The 23,401-nt window shown below is 41.8% G+C and overlaps 1 long non-coding RNA gene across 1 annotated transcript; it reads left to right on the plus strand.

Moving 5' to 3' along the window:
* Nucleotides 1-19,586: 19,586 nt before the first annotated feature.
* LOC131303714 (uncharacterized) lies at nucleotides 19,587-21,285 on the plus strand. The gene is made up of 2 exons (XR_009192142.1): nucleotides 19,587-19,850; nucleotides 21,004-21,285. It is a non-coding gene; the product is annotated as an uncharacterized LOC131303714 (long non-coding RNA).
* Nucleotides 21,286-23,401: the final 2,116 nt, after the last annotated feature.

Below are 23,401 nucleotides of genomic sequence, written 5' to 3' on the forward strand. Positions count from 1 at the left end.
AAATTCAATTATCTACAACTTTCATGAAGAACAGATTTTCTAATTCTAATGTTTACTAGGTCAAAATAGCCCTGCAATCAGAACCTACAAATCTGGAAAAAATCTGTTGCGAGCCAAACATCTTGAATCTTCTGTATCTACCATCTTCGATCCCCGAATAACCGTCGAATGCTATTACAATCGAAGAAACATACATACATCAATCTTATGCTTCAATTGGAGTTCACATGCTACGTTAATTATTACAACCACAAAAAATAATCGTGGCACCCAATAAATAACACATGTTACGTTAATTATTACAACCACAAAAAATAATCGTAGTACCCAATAAATAACAATAACCACGAAAAAATTATCGTGGGATCCAATCACACAAAATCAACAAAAAATAATGTGACTATAATAGCTAGGTAAGAACGCTGCAAAACAAGGGTTAGCACAGTTCTGCGTTCTACTCTCTATAACCTACGGACAACATAGCCTGTTTAATCTATACGCGTGATTACTGCATGCTCTGATACCACTGTTAGGAAAACCGAATCCCCAAGACCCAGTAATGATGCGTACAGATTAGACAACAACAAAATTGCAAAAACCCTACAAGGTGGAATTAGGGTTTTACCACAACTCCCGCGCCACAAACGCTGGTTGAACTTGTTACAGCACATCTTACTGTATGCCACGAATACTGCTCGACCGTACCTTACGATCTTCTGCCATATTCCCTTATACCTCGAATCACGTACCCGTTTGTGAAAACCCTACGTGATTGCTTGTTCTCTCTTTCAACCCACTTTTCTGATTTCTTAAAAAAAAACATCACTTGACCTAGAGAACGAAGCGGTATATTTATAGGGCTAGGGCAGGGACCTAAGGAGAAATAAATCTGGACTCCTTGTGTAAATAAGAAATCTTAATCCTACCAGGATTTTTTTCTTATCACACAAATTACAATTCACCCCACTACAGAATTGTAATTGCACTTCCGTCCTTATCTCAATTATATTTCGAGCTCCATGTTATTAAATACTTATTAATCTCCCCACGTTAAGATTACAGATACCCGTTGATTAAAATAAATTACTAACACCAACTGTTTGGGTGTACAGGTTGGATTACGAACTTGGTTATCTATCATTTACATTCAAAGCTTGGTTATCCCTCGACATAGTATGGAAAACTTGCAAATTAGAAAGCCCAAAAGATTTGCTTTTCTATTGATAGTTGTAGATTTTTCAAAAGAGAGGATAACTTGGTACTCTTTTTTTTTATTTTTTTAATTAGAGGTAACTTGTTACTTGAGTAATCAGTTGTAGTAAGTATTCTCATACTCGCCATCCAAAAAAAAAAGTGTTGTCATACTCCACGATAAGTTTAGCCTTATAAGATAGTAAGTGTTGCCTTAGTTGATGGTATATATAAAACATGTTTCTATGGTAAGTAATCCTACGATTTTTTTTCTAAAGTTTACAAAACGATCTCGTTTTTAACAAAACCACCCTACTTTTTGTTAGCAATTTTGATCCAAGGGCTGTGATTTACCAATTTTCAATCTAATGGTCCATGTTTTATTGGGAGTATGATGCTCCAAATATCACTTGAGAGCATCATAAAAGTTTTTTTTTTTTTTGGTAAATCAACTTGAAATAAAAAAGAGGTTAATCGAATATACAGCTTACAAAGGGCATACCCCTAGAGGAAAAAGAAAGAAAATAAAACATTAAAAAAAAAATAGAGATTGCCTATGCCAAATGGCTACATAGGGCTAGCAGGGGAACAACTATTTCCTATCCATCAAAAAGAGGGAAACAACACAGTTGGCAAAAGGATCACACTTAGTGTAACCTGACTGCTAGACGAAGAACCAAATCACTGAGTTACAACCATAGATAAAGTACACATGTACTCTAACAACCAATTACTTGAACTTCCATTGCACATTGGCAACCACGCAAGCTGCTTAATCTGCCATCAATCTTCCATCCAACCTAGCAGCAAAAAGCAGTAGAACTTGTAGGACAGCGGTAAAAACAGTTCAACAGTCGGAGATACAGCAGCAAAACAGATGCAATACAGCAGCAAGACAGCAAAACAACAATACTTGACAACAAAACAGCAGCAACAACAACAATACAGCAATACAGTAGCAAGCCGCATGCATTCAAAAACCTCGCTAGCCATTTGTATATAGAAGTAATAGCAGCTAGAAACTATCCTCCAATCTCTAGTAATTAGCTCCCACTCATGCCATTAGTAATCCTGCAAAAGTTGGGTCGTACATCACCCCAGCCCTGATAAAATCCATGATGGATCCAGCCCTCCGTCCGTGCTAGATGAAATCCAAGGTGACATGATCAATTGGCTGTTTTGTTTTGGCTCCACAACTATTGGCACTTTGGCAGCAATAGATTCTTCAAATCATGCGCAGCCCACTTTTGGCCACCTTTGAAGGGTACCAAAACAACACTACATCAACAGCCATTGGACCATTAGCAGTTGGATTGTACGTAGCATTTGGATTTTTACTGCCCTATTCTTGGAGCTTTTCTTCACTGAGCAGTAGCAAAACAGAACAGACATAGTAGAAAATACACTATACAGAGGACGTCCCCCTCTCTAAAGGGAGATCCCAAGGGCAGCCGCTGATGGTTAGGCATAAACTACAAATCCCAATGACTACATAACAGTAGCGGAAAATAGCAAAACAACAGTTGTTACCATCCTGACAGTAGACACAAACAGCAGCTATAACCATCTTGACAGGAAAATTAACTTGACAGAATACCATTTTTACAGAAAATAGCAGCAAAAACAGTAGTAGCAGCAGAATAGCTTGATATATGATCTTAGCATCCCACATACAAATGCCCAAATATCAAATAAGATCAGCTGAGGTATTATGAGCTATCAACAACCATGTAGCAATCAGAAAATGAGGGAGTCAGAGAGTGAAGAATGAAATGAAATGAAATCCTTGGTATGTATAGTGCTCACACTTCTACTTCTTTGGAATCTCACCACTCATACTCTCTATTCAAAACCAAGAATTGGGGATCCACCTTCTCCCTCCACTATTCCTCACATGACTCCCCCACTAATTATTACCTCCTCTAACAATGGATGATAGGGATCTAGCACACAGCTCACCAGGTTATCACACCATATAGTAAGAACACTCAAATTTGCTAAGTACCAAGTTAGCTAAGAAGAATTAAGATAACTACCTAGATACCTAGAAGTATTATTAGCCCAATGTGCGGAAAATTGTGGAAGTAGCTGCTTTGAGTGATGTAGTAACTTAACAATCTAGCAATTGCAGTGCAAAGCTACTGGTGGGTCTACTGGATCATGTGTGTGACCAAATCTCTTGGTAATGGAAGCTTGTAGGATCAAAGGGTATAGCTGTGAAGCTGAATACCCCTTGAACTGTGACCATCCTTGTACTGTACATAGAGGTACTAGCAGCACCAGAACTCATGCTTCTTTGTCTTGTGTTCCTTGCTAGATGAATTCCATGAATGTACTTTAAAGAAACCTGTAAAATCTGCCCCAAGGGGCAGATTACAAGCTAATCAAATAAAGGTCAGAAAACAATTGAGATACATATGTTTAATTAACTACCAACCACCACAAGATATTATTGACCACTAAGATTCCATTCATTTACCACCTAGTTTGCCTGAGATGAGGGTAGTGCTTGTAATGATAAAAGTCTTGCCCTTACCATGGAATAAATTTTATGAGCAACTACCTCTCCAAAATAGTATTTACCTTGAAATTCCCTTGTATTTCTCTCAATCCACACATGATATACTGTAGTTGTAAATACAAGCTTGGTCAGTACAACATGAAAAGATTTGCCCTTTTTTGTTGAGAGTAAAGTGATCCACTTGGACCAAGTCCTGGGGTGCCAAATTATATGAACTTTGGAAAGCATAGTGTCCCACACCTATTGTGAGAAGGGACAATTAAAGAAAAGGTGGTCGTGACTATCACTTCCCTGACAAAAACTACATTGAGTGGAGTTAGTAATGCCAAACAACATCTGTCTATCCGCAGTGGATAGCCTATGCTGTATAGCCAGCCAAGTGATGAAACTACACTTTGGTATGTGGCCTGAGAACCATACCAACTTGTGCCACTCAACTTTTGGGAAGGGAGTTCTCAATTTATCCCACAATGATGCAATTGAAAACTAACCTTTTGTAGTGAGAGGCCATCTAATGTGATCTATCTCATCCAAACTGGAAGAGAGAAGAGGTGGTAAGGATCTTCTTACCTCATTGAGTTCAATAGTTTATGTAACGGGAAAAGCCCAACTTGAATTATGGATAATATGGGATATAGTAGCATCCCTAGGTATACCAAAATCAAAATCAATCCTGGCACCAAGGTTTGCTATCAAAGGGCCAAGTGGATGCCAATTATCATACCACAAGGAAGTGGGAGTGGCCATCCCCTATCACACTAATAATAAAGGGTTGCACCAATGGTCTGAGGTTCAGTAGCTTCCTCCATACCCAAGTGCAATCCCCCAGAATTTTCAGATTCCAAAAGTTCCTTCCTTTTATTAAGTAGGATTTGACCCATTGACACCACATAGACTGTTCCCCTCTAGAAATAAGGAACCAAATGTGCTTGGTGATAGCTGCCTTATTCCATGTTTGCATGGATTTAAATTCAAGGCCCCCCTCCTGTTTAGGAGAGCACAACTATTCCTAAGATACCTTAGCACCTGTTCTCTTTAGGTCGGGGCCTGACCAAAGAAAAGCCCTGAGAATAGCCTCCACCTCTTTAATCACCTTTTTAGGGATGATAAATAAGGAGGACCAATAGGTTTGCATGGAAAAAAGAACATTCTTTATCAACTGCATCCTGCCTGCATATGTTAAATCTCTATTTGTCCAACACTTTGTTTTAGCAATAATGCTATCCATTAAACATTGGCAATCAGAGGCTTTGAGTTTTGTGGAGATAAGAGGTACACCAAGATATCTGACAGGTAGTGTGCCTTCTTTGAATTCTAGGACATTCAGTATGGCTAGCCTAGTGGTTAGACCTCGAAATGCTCCACCCCGCCTATCTTCAGGGTTTACTAATGGTTCACTCCCATCCAATCTAGGGTTTGATACCAAACCTGCTCCCCCACCTCAATCGACTTTCGATAATATCCCTTATCCTCAACCGTACCCTTCAACATCCAAGCAACACCAGTTTATAATCAAAACCCACCCTCACCGACCTCGTACTCATAAACCCAATCCCAAACCTAGTTTAGACCAGAATCAACCTAAACCTAAAAACTAGGCTTCTCTCCTCCAATCGTGGAGTCCATCTTTGGTCATGAAACTTGACTATTTCCCGGACCTACAGTGAGGAAAAGAAGCTCTGGTTGAAATAGATTTAGATTTGACTAAAGTGAGCAAATGGAACAGATATTTGGTAGGCCACTTCCTCGATGGAAAAATTGCTTACCCCCTCATTTTATCCACTGCTCAGAACCAATGGAAAGACCTTTTTGTGGCTGTCAAACTCGATGTAGCTGGGTTCTACTTGTTTGAATTCAAGAATGAGCAGGCAAAAATGCAAGTTCTTGAAGGAGGTACTTATTTCTTCTCTCAAAAATACCTTGTACTTAAGGACTGGCACAGGATGATGAAACCTGCCTAGGACCAGCCTACCAAAATCCCAGCTTGGGTGAAATTTCATGATCTACCATTTGAACTTTGGAATCAAGAGTGCTTAAGTAGAGTGGCTAGCACAATTGGGAGGCCTCTGCATGTAGACCAAGCCACTGCTAAGACTGTTAGATAGCCAGGTCTTCTCCAAATTAAATCTACAAAAACTAGAATCTGTATTGAGGTAAGTGCTGAGCAAGATCTTCCTGATGAGGTCATAGTTATTGTGGAAGGGGAATATGTAGTTGTCCCTATTGAATACCAAGTCCTCCCTCCCATGTGTAAAATATGCCATGTATTTGGACATCCCTCAGCCCAATTTGCTAAAAAAGCCTCCACCTCTTCACTCACACCCAAACCTGCAACTCAAGATTGGATTCAAGTAGGGAATGGAAAACAAAAAGTTGTCCTTGAACATATCCCAGGAAACTCCACCAAAGGGGAGCAAGTTCCCTTATAGCCATGCCTGCCACTTCAGGACCTCACCAATCAAGCATTTCAATTGAACCCACTGTGACTCAATCCCCTATAGAAGAGCACAGTGAGTCTGAAGATGAACTTTTGGAGGTTTTAGAGGGAGTGGTAAGCAGCACTCATGAGTAGATTCATTGACACGACATTTAAAGGTAGCAGCTTCATTTGATGATGGCCCTTCTAACTCACACACTTTTAATATCGTAGTCAACAGTTAAAGATCCAACTCTCACTGTTGCACCAAGGACTGGATTGTCTCCTGCAGTGATTGGTCCCTAAGGAAGTGGCAAGGGTAAACACCCTATCTGAGCTGAAGCAACCTCCAACCCTAAACCACCTGACTTCTAAGGTTCAGGAGTCAAGGAGAAAGCTACAGAGTTGGTTCCCAATGGAAGCATCGATACGAATAACTCACTCTCCAAGTCTATCGAAAGAAGAATGAGGAAGCAAGCAAGGGAACAATCAATATGTTCCCTGAACAGTGGAGGGAATTAACTCACCCATATCCTTTTTTCAGGGCAGTATTCTTATACTTCCATTTTCTACCATCTACATATCTAGTTCTACTTGAAACTTTGTTTTATGTCTATACAACCTCTTAACCTTGGTTTTTGGAACATTCAGGGTCTTGTACACACCCCAATCTGGGCTTCCAGATTAGTTTACTTATGGTATTTGACTCCCTAATGATGAAACAGATCAAGAACACCCCAGGAATGATAAGCTTTTAAGCTTTAAGTGTTTGAAAAACCCTTGAAACCCCTAACCTTAGCCAAAAACCCTACCGGAATGTGTTGATTTGGAGCTTACGCGCGCAGATCAACTTGACAGGTGTTGGACAATGGTCAAAGCTTGACCGTTGACCAACGCGTGAGTAGGTGGTACACGCGCGCGCTTCAACCAAATCCGCGCACGCCGGTCAACCGGACAGGTGGTGGTCAACAGTCAAAGATTGACCGTTGACGCACGCGTGTGATGGTATCACACGCGCGCACTGGGCGCAATGCGCGTGCGCTGGGGCGCCATGCACGCGCGCCAGTCCAAGTCTGTCCCCATCACCTTTATGGGTTGGTAAGCTTAACCACCAAGTAACCCTCAGCCAACCTTGTGGACTGGCTGAGCTCCTCTCTTTGCACCATATCTTCCTTCATCTCCTCCTATATATACCCCCCATGGTTCTTCAATTAAAAGCGTTCCAAAAAAAAGAGATACAAACTTCAAAAGGATTACACCAACCTTGTTTCTTCTTTCCAAAAAAAGAGATACACTCTTAAGAACATAGCTTGTTCAAACACCTCAATCAAGCACAACCAGCTTGTTCTTCAATCATCAAACATCCAACCCCTCAATCAAGCCTTCAAACATCAAAGCTCAAATACTTTTTCAAACCCAAAACCAAAGGTATAGCATACCTATTGATTTCTATTCTAATCCGTAAGGGGGGCTGGCAGGGTCAAGGCTGGTAATCAATACCAATCCTGGCCCTAAAGCTAGCAAGGTTTCAAAAATCTTAGTGGCAAGGACCATCGTGCGCCGATCCTAAGTAAGCGCGCGCCACTCCGTGGCTGCGCGCGCGGATCTTCGTGGGGATTAGTGCCATGTTGTTTATGTTTTTCCTTGTATATAGATCACTGTTAAGCATGCTAACAACCAGTTTACTATTTTTCTTTGATAAAATTGCTAGTTTATAGTTAATATTCATACCTGCTGCTGTGGAGTACCCCTGGGGTCATTCTAGATATGTTCCAGAACCCAGAAACATGTAAACCAAACACTGGCTAAATGGTTTGGACCCGCGCGCGCCTATTTGTCTCTGACCAGTGAGTGGCCTTGCATGGGTAACTTGGCCTTAGGCCACCATTTTGTCCCCACACTGTTTATGGGGTATTTTGTTAATTTATAGGGCTTTTCAGCCATTTAAACTATATATTATAACTGCTTGAACTGTTTGGTTTGTCCTGGGTGTGCACTGGTCATTTCCAGAGCCCAAAGGGTTTGAAAATAAGAGCTGTGGGTTTGAGCTTACTGGCGCGTGCATGAGTTGCAGTGGCGTGCGCAGGTGTGGTCAGCATGCAGTGACTTGTTCAGTGCATGCTGGTTTCTTCCTGCGCACGTCACTCCAAAATAGAGGCCTCCCAGTTTGTTTAAACTCCCATAGTAGTCTGTTTTCATCCTATACTAACTGTTTTTGCATCCATGCTATCATTCACATCCTGCAAACTATTACAGTTTTAATCTCCATTAAATTGTTCCCCCGCCCTAAATGGCTAAAGAATCGATTAACCAAACAGAATCGCAAATGTTTTCGCAAATGCCTAAGTAGAGACCGACCTTCGGATTGGGCGAGAGGGGTGGCTTAAAACCCTTCCCCTCTCGTAACTTGGCTGCCAAACCCAGATATGGTTATGACGGACTGGTGCCTTCACCTTTTTCAAATCAAACAGCGCAGCGAGCGTTTCAAGTTCGGTTCCTTGGGTGTCGGACCTTCAAACACAAGTGGCGACTCTGAATTGAGCGCTCGTTTGCCAAAAGCGCGCTCATCGATCCGCCTTTTTTAGGGCATGCTGCTCATAGGTCTTAATGACCCAATCAAGCAAAATGAGGCTAAATGTTTTGTGAATAACAAGAGGCTCTCACTCTTCGGTTTGCTAGAACATAAAATAAAGGAAGTTGGGTTTCTAGAATAATAGAATATGTTTGTCCACAATGGAATTTTGTGGACAACTACCCTCAAGCTCCCATTGGCAGAATTCTTGTGTGTTGGGATCCTAGTGTTATGCATGTTCAGGTTTTAGACCAATTTGACCAATATATTCATTGTGAGGTGCAGCCTAAGTGTGGAGGGGGCCCTTTTTTTTACAACTTTTGTGTATGGGGCTAACAACTGTTTGAATAGACAGGCATTGTGGTCTAGTCTCCATCATATTAACACCTCATCCCCTTGGATAGTGTTTGGGGATTTTAATGCCATTAGGTTCCCTTATGAGAAGGTTGGGGGCACTACTTACTGACCCCATCATATGGATGAGTTCAATCATTGCCTGTATGCCTTAGAGCTTGATGATCTTAGGTATACAAGTTGCTTTTTCACATGGGCCAACAAACAAGACCCTATTCATTTTGTCAATACCAAACTAGATAGAGTCTTCGTCAATGAACATTGGATGAAAGCTTATAGCTGTTCTTCTACCCATTTTCCCACTCCTGGGATATCTGATCACTCCCCTGGCATTGTGTGCATCATTACAAGTCCTAGGAAATCTAATAAACCCTTTTAAGTTTTTTGATTTCCTGGCTGATCACCCACGGTTCTTAACTGTGGTTCAAAAAGTTTGGAGGGGAGAGTGATCATTGGGAATCCAATGTTCTGTCTGTGAGAAACTCAAGTTGTTGCAAAAGGAGCTTAAGCAAATTAACAATTGAGATTTTAGTGATGTCTCTAAGAGGGTTGTTGACTCTAGGCAACTTCTTGAGTCATTGTAGAAAGATATGGGTACTCAACCTACTAATCCCTCCATCATAAGCCAAGAAAGAGTGGTTCATAGGCAATTCCTTAGGGGTGAGTATGGCCCGGATTGGTCTGGTTTTATAGTAATCCAATAACTAAACTTACGGATTATGAATTTAGTGAACCAAACCAACTTATAAAATTCATAAAACCAAACCAATCCAAATCATTCAATGGTGGTTTGGTTTCGGTTTAAACCACGGTTCGCTTAAAATTGAGATATCATCAATATAAACTATTTTAAGTACTTAAAATTTCATAAATAACTTAAACTAAAAGTTATATTGAAATTAGTATATTAAAATCATCAAAACTCACTAACATCAACCAACTAAATAAGAATAGAATACATTAGAAAATAAGTTACCAAGAAAAAAGAGTAGGAAATCACTTGACTAAGCCCAAACCGTGTATGTTTAGCGTAATGAAGAATAAAAAGTTTAGGAAATTAATGTTGGAAGTGAAAGAAAAGAATAGGGTGGTGGAATAGAGTATTAGATAAGGAAATTAAGTTTATTAACTATAACTAAACAAATTATATATATTTATATATATCACACGGTTCGGATTGGTTTGGAACCAGAACCATTAACGTAAATCCAAAAACCAAACCATTTAACACGGTTTCTATTTTATTTAAACCGAGACCTAACCACATCATTAAAAAACCAAACCAAACTATTCGGTTTGGATTGGTTTGGACTGGATTCACGGTTTCATGGTTATTTTGCTCACCCCTACAATTCCTCACATTGCGAAGGGCTGAGGAAAGTCTGGCTAAACAAAAGTCAAGAATTCAGTGGCTGAAACTTGGTGATCAGTGCACTTCTTATTTCTTTAAAGTTGTGAGTAACACAAGAAATAGAAGTAAGATTACCGTATTAGATGATGGGTCTCTCATTCATGACATTGAGGATATTAAGTCCAGTGTTGTCAATTTCTTCACTAACATGCTAGGAACAGCTCATCCTACTTCTTATCAAAGGCATTCTAGGATCCAACAGGTAATCAGTAAGAGACTAACTGATAGCCAAAAGATTGCCATGATTCTTAAGGTTACAGACCTTGAAATCAGGACACCTTCTGGTCTATTAACCCTAGCAAAGCCACTGGTCCTGATGGCTATAATGCTGGTTTTTTTCAAGAAAGCTTGGCTTATCATTGGTTATGAAGTTAATGCAGCTGTCAAAGCTTTCTTTAGGTCTGGTCAGTTGCTCAGAAAAGCAAATTCTACCATTGTTGCCCTTGTTCCTAAGGTTCCTAATCCATCCAAAGTTGGGGACTTTAGACCCATCTCTTGCTGTAATACTGTCTACATGTGCATCTCTAGAATACTTGCTAGAAGATTGCAGGTTGCCATGTTTTATTAAAGGGGGGAGGATTGCTTATAATATTGTCCTTACCCCGGAGCTCATGAGAGGGTATCATAAATCATCATCCTCTCCCAGGTGTGCCACGAAAGTAGACATCATGAAGGCATATGATAATGTTAGATGGGATATCCTATCTTCCATGAATTTCCATCCCACAATGATCAAATGGCTTCAAGCTTGTGTTACCACTGCTAATTTCTCCCTTAGCATCAATGGTGAAGTCACTAGTTACATTTTAGGGGAAAAAAAGGCTTCGGTGAGGAGACCCTTTGTCCTTATACCTATTTGTAATTGTGATGGAGATTCTCAGTTGTCTTCTTAGAGAGAAATCCCTTCTTCCTAATTTCCATTTTCACTGGAGATGTGGAGGTACTAAGCTTATCAATCTTTGCTTTGCTTTGCTGATGATCTTATGATCTTTTGCAAGGGAGAGTTGACTTCAATCAATCATATTTAGGATGCACTCACTGAGTTTCAAACTTTGTTAGGTCTATCACCTAGTCCTGGGAAGGGTAGCATTTATTTCTCTTGGGTCAACACAAGCACTAGATTGGCCATTTTTGATGTCTTAGTGTTTAAGGCACACTGCCTGTCAGATATCTTGGAGTGCCCCTCCTCCCCACTAAACTTAAAGCCTCTGACTACCAGCGTTTAGTGGATAGCATTATTGCTAAAACTAAGTCATGGACTAATAGGGACCTCACATATGCTGGCAGGGTCCAGTTGATTAAGAAAGTTCTTTTCTCCATTCAAACCTATTGGTCCTCCTTGTTTATCATTCCTAAAAAGGTGATTAAAGAAGTTGAGTCAATCCTTAGGGTATTTCTTTAGACTGGCCTTGACCTTAGGAAAACTGGTGCTAAGGTCTCTTGGGAACACCTGTGTTCCCCCTAAACAGGAGGGTGGTCTTGGTTTCAAATCCATGCCATTGCCAAGCACATTTGGTTCCTTATTTCTGGTGGGGAACAGTCCATGTGGTGTTAGTGGGTCAAATCATACTTAATAAAAGGGAGAAATTTTTGGAATCTGAAAATTCCTGGTGATTGCGCTTGGGTCTGGAGGAAACTCTTGAATCTCAAACTTATGGTGCAGCCTTATATTCTTAGTATGCTAGGTAATGATCACTCCACTTCCTTGTGGTATGACAATTGGCATCCACTTGGCTCTTTGATGGACAAATTTGGTCCCCGAATTGCCTATGACTCTGGTATCCTAAAGGATGCTACTGTGTCTCACATCATTCATAACTTAAGTTGGGCGTTTCCCATTACCCAAACTTTTGAGCTCAATGAGGTAAGAAGAACCTTGTCACCTCTTGTACCTTTCAGGTTGAGTGGGGCTTATCACATTAGATGGACTCTCACTTCGAATGATCAGTTCACAATTGATTCCCTTTGGGACAAATTGAGAACTCCCTTTCCCAGGGTTTTGTGGCATAAATTGTTGTGGTTCTCAGCTCACATTCCAAAATGTAGCTTTATCACTTGGATAGCTATTCAAAATAGACTATCCACCGTAGATAGGCTTGTGATTTTTGGCTTTAATCATTCTTCTCATTATAGTTTTTGCCAGGGGAGTGAAGCCATGACCACCTTTTCTTTAACTGCCCATTCTCTAAGCAGGCGTGGGATACTATTCTGTCCAAGCTCCATGTTTCATGGCCCTCCAGAACATGGGCTGAATGGGCCCCTTTTCTCTCTGATGTAAAAGGCAAATCTCTTCAGGCTGTTATTACTAAACTGGTATTTACAGCTACTTTGACCATGTGTGGATTGAGAGGAATGTGAGAAAATTTCATGGTAACTCCTATTCTTGGGAGGTAGTTCATAATTTTTTTCCATGGTTAGAGCAAGACTTTTATCATTACCCAAACTGCCACAATCTCAAGCAAAGTGGGTTGTAAATGAGTGGAACATTATTGGACATTAATTCCTCATGTTGGTGTTATTATTATCTGTTGATGTCGAATATGGCACACACATTGCATTTGTTTTCCAAATTCTGTCTTACATGTGTGTTCAGCTGGACAGATTGTAGAAAGAAGATTCATCACTGGATGGACTTGAGGGTTTTTGTAGAGACCCGCGAATTATTCTATTTTCTTCAATCATTTAAATATGTGGAATAGCAGATTTTGAGGTTTTATTGACGTTTGGAGGTGTCGGTATCAAGTTGGGTTCGAACCGGTGTTCGTTCAAAATTTTCATCTTTCTGCTTAGTTGGTACCGGTACTGCCTGATGCCTAGTACCGGTACCCAGTGTCCAGAACTTGGCCAAATTGACATTTTGAAGGCTCCAGTACCAGTACTGGGAGTTGCCCAGTACCAGTACCCGTTGTGTTTTTCTGCAATTTTCAGCACGCTTTTTGGACCACTATAAATACCCCCCTTTACCATTTTTCACACCCAAAACCCAGGAACCAGACCTGGAAACACCCCCTCTCACCCACCCCACTCCAATCTCACCCAAAACTCTTGATTTCTATCTCAAATCTTCAAGATCCATGGGTTTCCAACCTCAAAATCACTTGAATCTTGCATTTGGAGAACAAAGGGTAAGTTTTGTGTTCTTGCTCTCATCTTTGGGCTCTTACCCACATTTTTCTCTCTCTCCTCTCAATCACTTGTTGATCTTTGCTCTTTTATCTTGTTTTTTTTGGGTTGTATTTCACTCTAGATCTTGTATCTAAGCTTTGATGGAGCTCATTTTTTGGTGGATTCAAGCACATAACTCTCGGTAGACCTAGGGTTTTGCTCAAAACCCACTTAGGTATGGATTTCTCTCTTTCTCTACATGTATTGTGGTGGTTATGTGTGGTATTAGTGTTTGAATGCTATGCATGGTTTGAATGGAAATACCATAGGGTTTGATAATTCCATACCTTGTAAATGATGGGTTTTTGTCTCGATTCTTATGATCCTCGAGCTATTTGTCACGTGCTGAATGAGTATATGGTGATGGTAATGTGGATGTTGTTATGAAGTTAAATGGGGAGTTTGTTGTGACGCAAGGGGTGAAAACACAAAATCTCAAGGGGTGGAGTTTACCGTAATGCAAGGGGTGGAAACTTGGTGGAAGTAGTGTGTGTTGTTGAGTGTGTAGTTATTGGATTTATTTGTGTGTGCCTGTTTCTTGTATTCCAAATGAGTTTGAATCGTAAATAGTTTATTTCTTGCAACAAGAATTGCCTTCTAGCTTGATTCAAGGTATTCATTCTTATCACTCCATTTACGTATAGATTCTGTAGAGATTTTGCTACTGGGCTAGTGTAGATCAACAAAATCCTTCTTTTCAGGTCCAAGTGTCGGGCAATAGCGCGCATAGCATCGAATGCTCAGTGTGGAAGATCTTTTGGAAGCTAACCTTATTTTTGTTACTTGATCATCTTGTAATGACTTTCTTTTGTTAAAGATGGCTTTGTAACTAGTTCATCTAGAAATTCTTTGACTAAATCGTTTGTAATTAATAGCTCGTTCATACTTGTACTTAATCTTATTTTGAGGCCGGTGTGCCAATGATGTATATTTTCTTTAACTTGGGGACTTCGTTTGTAATTAACCAAGTGGGAAACTCATTTTGGGTATTATCTACCTTATGCGAATATCTTTTATTGATATGAATTATATATTTATGTTTGAAATCCAGGGCGTGACAGTTCTTGGCTACTATTACTTCTATTTACAAGGTATATATTTTAATCTCAGCGATTGTTACAATGCTGAAGTAGCCGCATGTGTTTCCAGCATTGGAAGCCTTGAGGGTTGGCTTCTATTCGCTTTCCAGGTGGATTTGAGTGTGCCAACATATGTGTGAACCTGTGAGATGTGTGCCTGAGCCCCAATGTTCTTGCGAGTAGAGGTAATAAATAGTGGGAGGCATTTTGTGAGGGAAAGATGAGGGAGTTGAGGCCCACCCTATTACTTCTAGATTATCAGTGAGCTAGGCTTTGAGGGAGTAGTAGGGTAAGCAGATAAAACAATAGGCCCTACTGGTTCTTTGATGTAAGCTCTTATGGTCTGGGTGTAATTGTTGTGTAGCTCTCTTCGAGGGAGTAGTAGGGTAAGTAGATAAAGAAATAGGCCCTACTGGTTCCTTGATGTAAGCTCTTATGACCTGGGTGTAATTGTTATGTAGCTTTCTTCTGCCGGTTGTTTTCCCTCTATTCTGCTGTACCATTTGTGTGTTAGTCCAGTACTTAAAGTATGCCATGCAATTCGAATTGTGGGGTGCATCACTGTTTCATTATTTTTCTTTCATCACCTACTTGGGGGGGAGGGGGGTGTCCCTTGTAGTTTAAGTGGCGTGCGTGTGCAAATTTCATCCCATCCACACAAATTCCAATTGGGTGGCTTAGGCCTCAGTCATCGTCCAAGCTGAAGTTATGTTGATCTAGGTTTGATCTATATCATACGTCAAATGCAGGCAAAATTGTTCCGTTCCAATGCCAGTTTGGTCTGGACCGTTCCATTGCAGGCAAAGATGTTTCGGATTCATAATTTTAGATCCAAGAATTCCGTAGAAGGATGGGTTTGGTAGCCCATCATAAGAGCTTCCATCTAATTGGCCATGAGTCAGCAAATCAACAACTATGGATTTAAGATACCATCAAGCCAGGTCTGGCTTGATGGATATTTGGTCGGGTTGCATATTTGGCCGTATATGCCAGTTCTATTTCATTTTGACGTATGTTTTCCTTCCCTCTCAGTAGATGGATTAGAAACATCGTGTTCTATTTAGCTATATGTAGGCGCTTGGCGTAGACAAATTTTCTTTTCTTTTCTTTTCTTTCCTTTCTTCTTCCTGGGGTATACCCTTTGTAGGCTGTATATTCAGTTAGCCTTTTTTTCAATTTCAAGCGGATTTACCCAAAAAAAAAATTACGGAGAAAATAAATTGGAATTCGCAAATTACAGGTGAAAGAATGAAATCTTTTCTATGACTTCCTTCTAGAAAACTAGGTGAATCATATATAACACGATGAAATTATTAGCAGGAAATGTAAAACTTCTGGATTAGAGACAACTGAAAAATGAAAATAGTTTTGATGTAGTCCTTAACACTGGTTGCTCCTTTTAGGAAATTTTGGGACCATTTTGCCTACATTTCCAGGGTCAAATTGACAAATTCCTTGTGGTCTTTTGCACCGATAACTACAGGCCTGGATCTTTTGATCAGAAAGCACATCTACGCAAGCCACTGGAGCTAGAAGGATTATTTCAAGCCAAAAAATCCCAAGACGCTGTTGTTGGTGCTCATCATTTGCTGAAGAAAGCCCTACCTCTCCATCAGGACATCACCAATTCTATAATCTATTCTGAGGAGCTTGGAGTTCAAAATGCTACTTCTTCAAGTGTAGCATCCTCTACGCTAATGTTGCCCAGCAGCTCATGCATTTGAAGAACTCTGGGGATACAGAGAGCTGAAAGACCTGTTACTTAGGCAAAGCGCGAGGTCCCTCACTTAGACCAAACTCACTTGGACATTGCGGAAAAGCATATGCTTTTGAAGGAAGCGAAGTTATCTTATTTTGTTGCTATCATTATGTCATTTGTTTTCCTTCCCTCTTGCTAGATGGATTGGAAACATCGTAAATCATTTAGATCATGTAGCCATTTGGCATAGGCAATTTTATTTACTCTTGTTTTTTGTCTTTCTTTTTCTCCTGGGGTATGCTCCTTGTAGGCTGTAAATTCGGTTAGCCTCTTTTTCAATTTCAAGCTATTTTACCCAAAAAAAAAAAAGCGAAGTTATCAAAGGCCAAGAGGAAGGAAGCTACGACAGAAATGGAAAGGTAGAGAGCAGTTTCCAAGTCTAGATGCGAGAGGCATTCGTTGAAAATCAAGTTGTCTAAGCATTCTGTCTCAAAATCAGAGGCTTTCTTGGATGGAAGAGGGGTGCGTGTTGTGGCGGATATGGCTTGGTGAATGGGGTTCGGCACATGCCTTGAGATACCCATCAGCCGGACCTAGCTCATTAAACAGATGGGACGGCATGTGCTATGTTCGGTGGATTATTGCCAAACCTGACGTGTGGAACAGGGCTTACCCACGGAAGAATCGGATTATGGGTCACGAATTGGGTTCGGTGATGGCATGCCAAACCCAATAGCAATTTAGGCTCATTTGCAGCCGGAATGATGCGATCGGCAAAGCCCCCAGCCACCGAACCGCCCCTGTTCCCTGACGTGGAGAAAGTCAGGAAGTGCTGGATAGGGGCGACAGGTGGCGCTATATCGCTACCTTAAACTACGGGAGCAAATCGTGGAGACCGTTTTTGGAAACCCAGATTTTTGACCTGATTTGGGGGCGCGATAGACGGCGCATGATACCCGGACTTGGGTTGATCCCCATACTTCCTCGGTCTATAAAAGGGGCAGGCATAACAAAGGTAAGAAAAAGGAGAAAAAAAAAACCCTAAATCTACAATACAATCATTTTTTCCAAGACTGACTAGACCGTCGAAGTGCCCATCCCGGACCTTCAAACACCCAGGTTTGGGTATTAACACGGGTGCTTCTTGTGCAGGCTATAACCAAAGCATGCTAATTCAACCACATCCCCTCTCAAGGTTCCACCGGAGAAATTGCAGCTCCACAATTGGCGACTTTGTTGGGGAACGAACGAACCTCAGATCTCGTGGCGAAAACGTTTTCTCCTCGGACTTTTATCTTCTCTCTTCACCACATTCAAGGATGACTTGTGCAAACGCACGGCTTCTTGGTCTTGCACACTTTGCTCCGAACCCTTATGCTCATCAAGCCTCCCCAACAACACAGCAAGTACGAGCGGACCTAGGGCTCCTGGGTACTCCTGGGAGGCCCGATGGTTCTATTATGATAGGCTCTACCGTCGCTGGGATGAGTAACCAAGTTGCAGGAGCAGCTTCGTTTCACATCGATGGAGTTAACCGTTCGACAGCTAGCCTTCTTCCTCCTCCGCCCCCTCCACCAGAACTCCCGGTGAGTGTGGCAGAGGAGTTGTTGCGATTGAGGATGCAAGTAAGATAACTTCAAGCACACCAAGGCGTTCCCCCCATATCCAGATCTAGAGAACGACGCCAAAGGAGGAATATGTTTCGTCCGATTCGAACTGCAGACACAGCTCGGGCCTTTGCCTTTAAAAGGCTCGGCCCATTGTGTCGTATAGATACTAGCGGACGCGTCCATCTGGAATCCAGGCACCGAACATTCTCACATAGTAATCGAACTAGCGATACCCATTCTCGGACATTACCACCTGAAGCAAGCACCATGGCTTCTAGCGCCCGCACGAGATTTCATGGGCGAACACCGTCTGAGATGGCACCCCAGATCAGTAACACGAGGAATAAGGATTCCCAAAACAGTCGTCCCTCAAGGATCCGAGATCGGCAAAATGGTCGTTCCCCATCCAGAACTGAGGATCGACGGTATGATGGACGTGGGAAGGGGGTGCCAATCCTCGTCAGGCTTCGCCAGGGCATTCTGGGCGTCACTCCCAGCGGCATGCGCCGAGGGGTACTGCGAGCCCAAACCAAGCACGAAAGGATAGCCAGGGGCTGCTTCTGGAGGAAAGATGCGAGGTCAGCAGCAGTGGTAGAGCCCTAATTGTGGTAAACACCCGAACCGGTGAGAGGACTTCCTATCGAATGACACAGCCATCCGTTGAACTCCTCCCCAGGAAAGAGGCATGGGAAATGGAGTCTAAAAAGCAGAGTTCCCCTGAGCCAAGTGTGGGTGGATGAGGACTTCGGGAACCGATTTCGGACAAACGCTCAAGGGGACATTACACATGAAGCTAATGTTGCACCTCCGGCGGCCACTCCGTAGAGGATTAGAGGTACGGCGGTAACTACAGCTGAAAAGACAAGGTCGCCTTTCTCCATGGCAATAATGGACGAAATTCCACCAACCAACTTCAAGGTCCCAAAATTCAATACCTACAATCCGAAGTCGGATGCTCCAACCCACGTGCAGCAGTTTAGATCAATGGCTGCGCTCTGTGGACTTAGCGAGGCAATGATGTGCCGAACATTCTCTTTAAGCCTCCCTGACGCTGCCATGTTATAGTATACGCAACTAAAACCCGGGTCGGTCAGCAACTTCGGCGAACTGGAGCGTTCCTTCTCCTCACGTTTCGTCGCGAGCAATCGGCGGCCGAAAACTGTTGAGGCACTCACGGATTTGAGGAAAGGGGTTGGCGAGTCATTGAAGGACTATTCGGATCGCTTTTACAACGTGTACAATTTGGTTGAAAGTTGCGACCAAAAGACTGCTACTACCTCATTTAAGCGTGGTCTAGATCGTACCTCCGATCTTTCCAAAGAATTAATGCTCCAACCGCCGAATGAAATGTCGGATTTGATGCAAACCGTTTGTAGAGACCCGTATTTTTTTTTATTTTATTTCAATAATTTTAATATTCTAATAAAAGTTAGAATTATGGGATAATATGAAATGTTATGTGAATATGTGATATGGGTTGAATGTGATAGAACTTGAAAGTTAGGGGTGTTAGTGTAATGCAAAAGTACATGAGTATATATATGGGTGTGTGAGAGCCACACAATCATTTTCCTCACCCTCTCTTCTCACACACGACAGATCTCTCTCTCTCTCCGTCCGACGCACCCTCTCTCTCTCTCTCTCTCTCTCTCTCTCTCGGGTCTTGCATCCATAGCTCAAACCCATGGAAACCCAGCCTCTCTATGCCGTGTTCTAACTTCCCCGACGTGTGAGTTGCGTTGATTAAGCTTGGAAGGGGTGTATCTCGGTGGATTTCGAATTTGAAGCCCTAGAGTTCGATTGAGCTTGAGCTTGTGCTTTCGATCTTTGAGGTAGGGAAATCTAACTACTTTTATGTGTTTTTGAGTTAGTGTGATGTGTGGATATTGTGATTGATTTTACTTTTGTTGATTGTTCGGAGTTTGGCCTTGAAAATCCCTTATTTTCGTCACTTTTCTGCTCCTAGCCGGACTGGTTCAAGTTTTTTTTGCAGATCTTGCAGAAATTCCCTAGGACTCTACAAAGCTCCATTTTGGTTGATTCTTGGGCCAAACGTTCCGTGTTTGAGTCTACTATCTAGAAAAAATATGAACAGAAATTCATACTCATAAATTATACCCAGAAACGTCCATTCTCCAATCTGTATTCCAGATCTGGATGTCTTGTTTTTGTTCCCAGACAGCAGTTCGTATTTTGGGCATAACTCTTTCATGCGATGTCGGTTAGATTCGATTCAAATTGCGTTGGACAGCTGATTCGATCCTCTACAACTTTGTTTGAATACGTGCTTTCGGATTCTGAGGTTTGGTGGACCAAAATGGGCTTGCAATCAGAGTTGAGAAACTCGAAACACTTGGTTTTTGTACAATCTGTTAAATTAATAGCGTTAGCGGACTTGTATTGGTTATTATGTGAAATAGTTTATAAATGATGAGTGGTTAATAGTGATAATTACGAATGAGATGGGTGCCGGCTTGGGATAATTAGTCCTTCAGGTTTCATTTATTGAACTTTTGTTACATGTTTGGTACTTGTTGGTATAAGCCGATGGTGTGAGGTCTATAGGCCTGAACATGAGATTGCGTAAGATGAAGTGGGAATAGTGCGAGGTCCCAAATGCTCGGTAGGGGATAGTGCGAGGTCCCGAATGCTCAGATTAAAATCGTATGGCAAGGATACGGAAATGAGAGGTATGATACATTTAAAATGCCTGACGTATTGGTACTTCGATAGAAATAGAAATAGACGAGCAGCGATTCCATGTGTTGGGTTGTTTCGTTAAGTTCGTGAAGTCATAGGTAAAAGATGGAACGTGGGTAGAAATGGTATTGATTGGGCGTTAAACTCCTTATTCGGTTTAAACTTTCTTGTTGGCGATTTAGTGAATTGTGTCCTCATTCATTCATTACACTTTACTCAATTCATATAAATGTAGCGCCGATTTCTCTACTGGGCTAGTGTAGCTCAACCTATCATCATTTTCAGGTACACCTCAAGGGCATTGATTTTGGAGTGCATGAAGTGCATCTTTTACATCGTATCCTTTGAAAGCCGACAATCAGGAGTTGTTCTAGCATCTTTGTATACTCCCTTTTGAAAGATGCAATTGTAACTTCATTTGAACGCTTTTGACTTTGGGAATCATGCAATCGCTAAGCTTATCATCTTTTGACTAATTTTAGAAATTGGGCCAAGGTGCCAATATTGTAACTCTATTCAAACTTGATTTTATACTCTCGCATGAATTATGAAAAATATTTTGGGGTATTATGATTTATTATTACGTTGGACTTTTGTTGGAAATGCTATTATTATTATGTTGAAAATCCAGGGCGTGACAACTTGGTGTCAGAGCATAGGTTTAGAATACCTCAAGACCGTTGGGAGACTTTTAGGCTCATGGGTTCAAAATCATTACATTTTAACAAAGCTTGGGCATACCTGTGTGAGTGACATTCATTCAACTATGTTGCATTGCATTTACGTTACTGTAGGCTTGCATAGAGTTGTTAGACCAGATTGGTGGAGTTATAGATTCGTAGTATATCTGTTGTTGATGATCTCTTTATTGTTTCTTTGTAGAGAGATGCCTCCAAGACATGAGAATAGACAGGGTAGGATTGGGAATCTGAAAATGGGGGCAGGACAGAATCAACTTGCTAGGGAAATTGTAGCAGCACTTGCGGCAGCTAATCTTTTACAACCACCTCCTAGGGAGAATGCGGACAGTCGGGCCTTAATAGCCATGCGAGAGTTTAGCCGTACAAATCCACCTCAGTTCGATGGGGAAAGTAACGATCCTCTTGTGGCCGACCATTGGCTTGCACACATGCGTAAGATCTTTAATGCTCTCAAGATTACGGAGGATGACCTACGGGTGAGTATAGTAGCTTGTCAACTTACCGGTGAGGCGAATGAGTGGTGGGAATCCATTTTAGGAGTAAGGAGAGACGCTCGGAGGGCGGCTAGGGCAGAGAGTCAAGAAAATGAGCCGGATGAGGAAAACCTAACTTGGGCTGAGTTTGAGGAGCTTTTTGAAAACCAATATTTTCCGGAGTCGTATCGTGAGCAACTTAGAAATCAATTTGAGAGGTTAGATCAAGGTAACATGGCCGTTTCAGAATATGCTACTAAGTTTCAGACTCTGTCCCGTTTTGCACCAGAGTTAGTTGCAATCGAGGATAGGAAATGTAGGCATTTTGAGAAAGGGTTACATCCGTCTATCAAGAAGTTTGTGGTAGGTCAACGAATTGGAAGGTTTTCTGACATTGTCGAGTGCGCTAGAAGTATTGAGTATACGGAGGAGATACCAAAGGAATTGAAAGTGCGGGAATCAAGGCAATAAGCCATTAGCAAGAATGTATCTATAGAAACGTTTGAGAGCCAAGGAAGGAAGAGACAAAGAGATCAATTTCAATCCACCTCAGGCCAGCATAGTTCAGAACCACCTAACTTTTCTAGGATGTCGGGAGTATCGTTGTGGTCAACGATTGTGTGTTATCGGTGCCGTCAATCGGGCCATCGTGCGATGGACTGTCCTCAGGAGAGAGAATATCATGGTCAGAGGCCACCTCGGGTTTGCTACTGGTGTCGTCATCCGGGGCACTTAGCGGTAGATTGTCCATAGCCGACAAGCAGAGGGAACGTACAGAGACCCACGAGGTCAGGTCATGCACCAAATACCGAATTGCGAGGTAACATAAATTCATAAGTTGATGTTATGATTACTTATGCATAGTTGAAATGCTTACTTGCCGAATGATTGCCATTGTGAAAACGTATGGTCTACTCTAGTATCGATTAAAATTGCGGAATTATCTATGTGAACTTGTCTAGCAAAAACAATTTGAATGGATGTGCCACCTGGATTAGCTAAATAAGAAGACTCAAAATTGATAAATTGAATAGAAATCGTGGAAGGACTTAAGGGATTGAAATGAACTTGATTACTGTTGGGCTTCTTAGAGCCATGAGATATGAAGTAATGGGCACTCTGTGAGCCTGTGGTGGTTATATAGGGTACTCTGTGCACCTGTGATAGTATTGGGCACTGTGTGAGCCTGTGGTATCTTGAAACTGTGTGGGCTCGTAGTCTCTTGGGTACTATGTGAGCCTGTGGTTGTATGGGGCACTGTGTGAGCCCGTGGTTGCACTGGGTACTGTGTGAACTCATTGGTGTGCTTGTGTGAGCCCAATGGGTACTATGTGAGCCCGATGTTGCGATGGGTACTGTGTGGGCCCTATGTCGTGAAGGGTACTGTGTGAACCCGATGTTGTAATGGGTACTATGTGAGCCCGATGTTGCGATAGGTACTGTGTGGGCCCTATGTCGTGAAGCGTACTGTGTGAGCCCGATGTTGTACTAGGTGCTGTGTGAGCCCGA

Source organism: Rhododendron vialii, chromosome 10a, assembly GCF_030253575.1.
Source record: "Rhododendron vialii isolate Sample 1 chromosome 10a, ASM3025357v1".
Classification (NCBI taxonomy): Eukaryota; Viridiplantae; Streptophyta; class Magnoliopsida; order Ericales; family Ericaceae; genus Rhododendron; species Rhododendron vialii.